Genomic DNA, 8,013 nt, shown 5'->3' with positions numbered 1-8,013 from the left:
TCATTAAAATAAACTATGTCAGAATAACTATTACAATTTTTTTCTGACAAGGTTATGAGATTGGTAGTTTATAGAAATACTAAGGACAATAAAAATAGAAATAATTGTAAGGATACTAACAATAGCAATAATGTTCACTTTCATCTTTTGAGCTCTTATGACATGAATACTAGTTTTAAAGCCATTAGGACATTGTGTGATACATGATAGCAGCTCAAAAAGTGTAAACTATTTTTATGGCTGTTATTGTTTTTTTTTTTTTTTTTTTTTTTTTTTCTCAACGTTTTTTATTTATTTTTGGGACAGAGAGAGACAGAGCATGAACGGGGGAGGGGCAGAGAGAGAGGGAGACACAGAATCGGAAACAGGCTCCAGGCTCCGAGCCATCAGCCCAGAGCCTGACGCGGGGCTCGAACTCATGGACTGCGAGATCGTGACCTGGCTGAAGTCGGACGCTTAACCGACTGCGCCACCCAGGCGCCCCTTGTTGCTATTGTTTTTTAAGGAACTTGAGGTAGATAAAAATATACCAGCTGCTATGAGCTAAATGTTTGTGTGTTCTCAAAATTCATATGTTGCCGGGGCGCCTGGGTGGCGCAGTCGGTTAAGCGTCCGACTTCAGCCAGGTCATGATCTCACGGTCCGTGAGTTCGAGCCCCGTGTCAGGCTCTGGGCTGATGGCTCGGAGCCTGGAGCCTGTTTCCGATTCTGTGTCTCCCTCTCTCTCTCTGTCCCTCCCCCGTTCATGCTCTGTCTCTCTCTGTCCCAAAAATAAAAAAATAAACATTGAAAAAAAAAATTTTAAAAAACAAAAACAAAACCAAAATTCATATGTTGTAATCTTAATGCCCAAGTATCAGGCTATAATAATAATAATTATTATTATATTATTAGTATTAGGCTTTAATAATAATGATAATAATTATTTTTATTATTATTGTATACTAGGAGGTGGGCCTTTGAAAGGCGATTAGTTCATGAGGGCAGATGCCCTATGAATGAGATTAATGCTCTTTTTTAAAAAATTTTTTTTAATGTTCATTAATTTTTGAGAGAGAGAGAGATACAGAGTGTGAGTGGACGAGGGGCAGAGAGAGAGGGAGGCACAATCCAAAGCAGGCTCCAGGCTCCCAGCTGTCAGCACAGGGCCCAATGCAGGGCTCAAACCCAGGAACTGTGAGACCATGACCTGACCCAAAGTCAGATGCCTAACTGCCTAAGCCACCCAGGTGCCCTGAGATTAATGCTCTTATAAAAGAGGCCTGAATGAGTTCCCTCATGTCTTTTACCATGTGAGGACAGAGAGAAAAGTTGGCAGTCTACAACCTGGAAAGGGGCTTTTACCAGACACAGAATCTGCCGTTGCCCTGATCTTGGATTTCCCAGCCTCCAGAACTGTGAGGAATATATTTCTATTATTTATAAGCTACCCAGGTTATGGTGTTTTTGTTAGAGCAGTCTAAATAGAGTAAGAAATGGGGTATTAATAAAAAAAAATTGTGCAAAGTTCTTAATATTGTATAAATTGATTAAATGGGACAGAGTTTAGTATAAAAAGGTGAACCTGTAACTCGGTGGTATATAAAGAAATATCTTCAGTGGAATAACAAAGGTCTATGATGTAGACCCTTTTTATTCAACACTTTCATTAATGACTTTATGCAGACATGTCCATTAGTAGATAAATTAAACAGAAGGGTAGAAAATCAGGGCCCCAGGGGTTTTGTAATCCTGAAACAACATACAGGGTGCCATATATCCTTTTAAATTCATGTTTCTGTTTTCTTCATATAAATACCCAGAAGTGGAATTACTATATCATATGATATTTCTATTTTCAATTTTTTGTGGAATCTCCATACTGTTTTTCTTAGTGGTTACACCACTTTATATTCCCAACAACCATGCATGGTTCCCTTTTATCTACATCCTCAATAACACTTGATATTTCTTATGTTTTTAATAGCTCATTTTGATTTTGATTTGCATTTCTCTGATGACTGGTAATGCTGAACATCTTTTCATATACCTGTTAGTCATCTATATGTCTTTTTTGGAAAAATATGTATTTAGTTACTCTGGCATTTTTCATCAGATGGTTTTTATTTTGTTATTGAGTTGTTTGAGATCTTCATATTTTGGGGATATTAACCCCTTACTGGTTATATGATTGGCAAATATCTCCCATTCATTAGATTGCCTTTCCTTTTGTTGACGGTTTTCTTCACTGTACAGAACTTTTATAGTTTGATATAATCCTATTTGTTTATTTTTGCTTTTATTGACTTTGCCTTTGGAGTCAGATCGAAAAAATCATTGCCAAGACCTGTGTCAGGAAGCCCACTGACTATGTTTTCTTCTAGGAGTTTTATGGTTTCATGTCTAATGTTCAAGTCCAGTTGTGTTATTTTGGATCTGGCTGTCCAGTTTTCCCAACACTATGTATTGAAGAGACTGTCCATTCCTCGTTGTAAATTCTTGGCTCTTCTGCTCTAAATTAACTGACCATATGCATGTGGGTTTATTCCTGGGCTCACTGTTCCATCAATCTTTGTATTTGTTTTTATGCCAATACCATACTATTTGATTATTACCACTTTGTACTATTCTTTGTCAAGATTACTTTAGCTATTCAGCATCTTTTGTGGTTCTGTACACATTTTAGGGTGGTTTGTTTGATTTCTTTGAAAACTGCTTTTGAAATTTTGGTAGGAATCACACTGAATCTGTACATTGCTTTGGGTAATATAAATATTTAAACAATATTAATTCTAATACGTGAGCATGGACTATCTTTTCATTTATTTGTATCATTTTCAGCATGTTATTGTTTCACTAGATAAGTCTTTCACCTCCTTGATTAAAATTTATTCCTACATATTTTACTGTTTTTGTTGCAACTGTAAATGGGATTGTTTTCTTAATTTCTTTTTCTGATAATTTGTTTTGGTGTATAAAAGCACAAACATATATTGATTTTATACCCTGCAACTTTGCTGTATTTATTAGTTCTAATAGTTTTTTGTTTTTTGCTTTTAAAGTACCACCCAAGTGCTCAAGTTCTGTTTTTTTTGTTTTGTTTTGTTTTTAATGCAGTCTTTAGGGTTCATTGTATATAAAACCATGTCATCCACAAATAGTGGCTCTTTTACTTTTTCCTTTTCAATTTGCTTATCGCTTCTCGGCCTTTTAGCTAGGATCATGTGTAGTATCTGTTCTTATCAGTTTAATATCTAATATGTCCTCTATCCAATTTGGGTGACTTTTATTTATTTTTTCTGCTTAATCACTCTGTCTGGGACTTCCAGGGCTATGAAGAAAATTGGCTAGAGGGGCTCCTGGGTGGCTCCGTCGGTTGAGTGTCCCACTTTGAGGTCATGATCTCACACTCCATGAGTTCAAGCCCCGCATTGGGCTCTGTGCTGACAGCACGGAGCCTAGAGCCTGCTTCCGATTCTGTGTCTCCCTCTCTCTCTACCCCTCCCCTGTTCATGCTCTATCCCTCTCTGTCTCAAAAATAAATAAGAACATTAAAAAAAAGTGGCTAGAGTGGGTATCCTTCTCTTCAGGGAAAAGCTTTGAGCTTTTCACCTTTGGGTATGATGTTAGCTGAGAACCTATCATATATGGTTTTATTATGTTGAGGTACATTTTTTCTGTCCACTTTGGTTTATGTTGGTATCATAAATGGATATTGAATTTTGATGTGCTTTTTCTGCATCTGTTTAGATAATCATATGGTTTTATACTTTTTTTGTTAATGTGGTGTATCACATTGGTTGATTTGTGGATGTTAAACTGTCTTTGGAATCCATGAGATAAATCACACTTGATCATAGTAAGTTATCCTTTAATGTATTGTTGAATTTTGTTTGCTAAGATTTTGTTGAGGCTATTTGCAACCATTTTCATCAGGGATATTGGCCTATAATTTTCTTTTTATGTGGTATCCTTGTCTGGTTTTAGTAATGCTGGCCTTGTAAAATAAGCTTGAAAGTGTTCCCACCTCTTCAGTTTTTGGAAGATTTGAGGAGGATAGGTATTCAGTCTTTTAATAGTCGGTTAAATTCAACGCTTGGATGATCTGGTCCTGGACATTTGTTTGGGAGGTTTTTTTTAAATGTTTATTTATTAATTTTTGGTGAGAGAGAGTGAGCACACACAAGCAGGGGAGGAGAAGAGAGAGAGAACGAGAATCCCAAGCTGGCTCTGTGCTGACAGCCTGGAGTTTGAACCCACAAACTGTGAGATCATGACCTGAGCTGAAATTACAAGTTGGGCAGTCAACCAACTGAGCCACCGAGGCACCCTTGATTACTGATTCAATCTCCTTATTAGTGGTTGGTCTATTCAGCTTTTCTATTTCTTCATGATACAGTATTGGGAGATTGTATGTTTATAGGAATTTATCCATTTCTTCTGGGTTGTTATATTTGTTGGTATATAATTGTTCATAGGAGTTTTTTATGATATCCTTCACTTGTAACTTTTCTTTCATTTCTGATTTTATTTATTTGAGTTCTTCTTAGTAAATCCAGGTAAAGTTTTGCCACCTTTATCTTTTCAAGTAACTGGCTCTCAGTTTCATTGCTCTTTTCTGTTGTCTTTTCTAGCTGTTCTCTATTTCATTTATTTCTGCTCTGATCTGTATTTCCTTCTTTCTTAATATTTTTGGGTTTTATTTATACTTCTTTTTCTAGTTTCTTTGGGTGTCAAGTTAGATTGTTTATTTGAGATGTTTCCTCTTTCTTGAGGTAGGCCTGTATCACTGTAAACTTTCCTCTAAGACCTGCTCTTGCTGTATTTCTGTGGATTTTGAATTGTTGTATTTCTATTTTCTTTTGTCTCAAGGTACTTTTTTATTTCCCCTTTGATTTCTTCATTGACCTATAGTTTGTTCAGTAGCTTATGGCTTAATTTCCACATATGTGTGACTTTTTTCAATGTTCTTTAAATGGTTTCCATGTTTTGGGGTGCCTGGGTGGCTCATTTGGTTAAACATCTGACTTTGGCTAAGGTCATGATCTCACCGTTGATGAGTTCGAGCCCTGCATTGGGCTCTGTGCTGACAGCTCAGAGCCTGGAACCTGCTTCAGATTCTATGTCTCCCTTTTTCTCTGCCCTTTCCCTGCTCACACTGTGTCTATCTCTCTCAAAAATAAATAAACATTAAACAAAATTAAGCGATTTCTATGTTTATGCTACTCTTGTCATGGAAAATACTTCTTAAAATTTCAGTCTTCTTAAATTTATTGAGACTTGTTTAATGGCCTAAAATATGATCTGTCCTGCAGAATGTTTCATGTGCACTTGAGAAAAATGTGTATTCTGCTGCTTTTGGGTGGAATATTTTGTATATATCTAGCAAGTCCAGTATGGTCTAATATATCATTTAAGACGAATATTTCCTTACTTATTTTTTGTCATGATGATCCAGCCATTGGTAAAATTAGGGTATTAAAGTCCCCTATTATTATTATACTGCTCTCAATTTCTCCTTTTAGTTCTGTTAATATTTGTTTTATATATTTAGGTGCTTTACTGTTGGGTACCTAACTATTTACAAATATATTTTGGTTTTTTGTTTTGTTTTTGTTTTTGTTTTTTGAGGGTTAGAAGGGCAGAGGGAGATGGAGAGAAGGAATAAGAAGGCTCCAGGCCCAGAGCAGAGACTAAGACAAGGCTTGATCACATAACTGTGAGATCATAACCTGAGCCGAAATCAAGAGTTCGATGCTTAACCACCTGAGCTGCCCAGGCACCCCACAAATGTTCTGTTTTCTTGTTGGGTTGACCCCTTTGTCATTATGTAATACCCATCCTGGTCTTTTATTACAGTCTTTTTTTTAAATTTAAGTGAGCAGGCGAGAGGGACAGAGGCAAAGCGAGAATCCCAGGTAGGCTCACACTCAGTGTGGAATATGACACAAAGCTCGATCTCACAATCCTGAGATCATGACCTGAGCTGAAATCAAGAGTTGGTAGCTCAACCAACTGAGCCACCCAGACATCTCATTATGTTTTTGTTTTTTTTAAGTCTGTTTTATCTGATACAAGTGTAGCTACCCCAGGTTTTTTTGTGGGGGGGGGGGGTGGCAGGATTTCTGTTTGCATGAAACATCTTTTTCCATTCCTTTATTTTCAGTTTGTGTGTGTCCTTACATCTGGAGTAAGCTTCTTAAAGGCATATTATACATGGGCCTTGTTTTCTTCCATTCAGCCATTTTATGTCTTGTGATTGAAATTTAGTGTATTTATATTTTAGTAGTTTTTGATAGATATGCACTTATTGTAGTTGTGTTCATTGTTATCTAGCTGTTTTTATACTTCCTCTCTGTTCCTCTTTTATCTTGCTTTCTTCCCTTGTGGTTTGATAACTTTCTGTGGTGTTACGATTAGACTCCTTTCTCATTATTTTTTATGTATCCACTGTGTTTTTGCTTTCTGATTACCATGAGGCTCAAATAGAATAGTGAACATATATAATAGTCTCTTTTAAGTTGATTGCAAGTTAAGTTTGAACACACTCTAAAATGCTACATTCCCATTCTCCCATTTTATGTTTTTGTTGTAACATTTTACATCTTTTTATTTTGCATAGCCCTTACCTAATTATTCTAGTTATAGTTACTTTTACCATTTTTTGTCTAACCTTCATACTAGTTTTATACATGCTTAGCCTACTACCTTTACTCTATATTTATCTTTACCAGTGTGATTTTTACTTTCACGTGTTTTCTTGTTATTAATTTGTACCTTTTATTTTTAGCTTAAACTTAAATTTATATTTGTTTCATTAAGGTGCTTTATTTTGGTAGGGTTTTATCATGTTCTTTGGGACATACTCCTCTCTTTCCTCATTTTACTTGACTCTGTGTTTCTTTCTATGTATTAAGCAAAATAGCTCTTTCTTCAAGGAGTGCCCTTGCATAGGACATGAACCTCACTATTTCATCTTGCTTTAGCTCTTAATTGTCTCTGGAACCTTGTGATTATCTAAGCAGCCTGATTTCTTCTTGGAAGGGTCCAGCTATTGAGGATGTGCTAACAAGATCATTGTTCCAGAGGGAGGGATCTTAGCACCTAGTTTCAGGCTGATTGGAAGCTGTACCTTAAGGCAGCATCTATTAAGGTATGAAAATATATACAGACCTATGACACCACAATTATAAATCCCCCTGGATTCCAGACCAGGAACTCTAAAGGGTTCCCTTGACAACAGTTGAAAAATCAGGGCTCCAGACAAGTGTATAAGGTCCTTTCTGGGAGGTGCTGGCAAGCTGTAGTGCCAAGAGAGAGTGAAAAGATGGCATCTTCCAGTGTATGTTTCTGGAGAGCATGTCCATAGACTCTAGATATGTGGTAAGCCTGAAGCCCATCCCTTAGCCTGAAGCTCCAGAACAAATAAATAAGCCTTTTTTTTACAGGAAGACTAGAATTCTGTTTTAGACTACTTTCTTTGTATTGGCCTAAGGGCCTGCCAACAAGTGTTTCTGTGGTTATCTTAAACCCACAGGGCCTAGAATACAATTTATCTTGGCCATCAGAGCCAGGTGCTCAAGGGGATGCTGTGTGGGCCATGCATGTGGCCATAGGAGTGGTGTGGGGGCGAGTCATTCCCCTTGTCCTTACTCAGTCCCTGGGAGTGGCATGGGGGTAGGTTGTGCCTCTAGTGCTAGCAAGGCAGAGGGAGAATGCAATAAATTGTGTGAACCAGTGCCTCAGTCCCCACAGAAAGTTCTAACAGACACCTGCTCCTATAGAAGATGCTTTAAGATTAGCTAGTGAATCTCTTTCTCATATGGTGTTTGTGCTTTTCAAATGCTGTGTTTGCACCGAGCCCGGGGTAGTGAATCTTCAAGCAAGCCCTCAAGAGTTGAATCTCCATTCCCTACATCCCTATGGTTCTGGATATAAGCCCTGTTGGTTTTGAAAGTCAGATGTTTTGTGGGCTTGTCTCTCAGAGGTAGGTCCCAAGGCTCAGGGACCTCATGTGGGGCACAAACACCTTGC

General features: G+C 37.4%; 1 pseudogene; it reads left to right on the top strand.

The window, feature by feature from the left end:
* Positions 1 to 3,173: 3,173 nt before the first annotated feature.
* On the top strand, positions 3,174 to 3,291 carry LOC131490067 (U2 spliceosomal RNA; annotated as a pseudogene).
* The last annotated feature ends 4,722 nt before the right edge of the window (positions 3,292 to 8,013 follow it).

Source organism: Neofelis nebulosa, chromosome 1 (genome assembly GCF_028018385.1).
Source record: "Neofelis nebulosa isolate mNeoNeb1 chromosome 1, mNeoNeb1.pri, whole genome shotgun sequence".
In the NCBI taxonomy this organism is placed as follows: Eukaryota; Metazoa; Chordata; class Mammalia; order Carnivora; family Felidae; genus Neofelis; species Neofelis nebulosa.
This window is presented reverse-complemented; position numbering and strand designations above follow the sequence as displayed.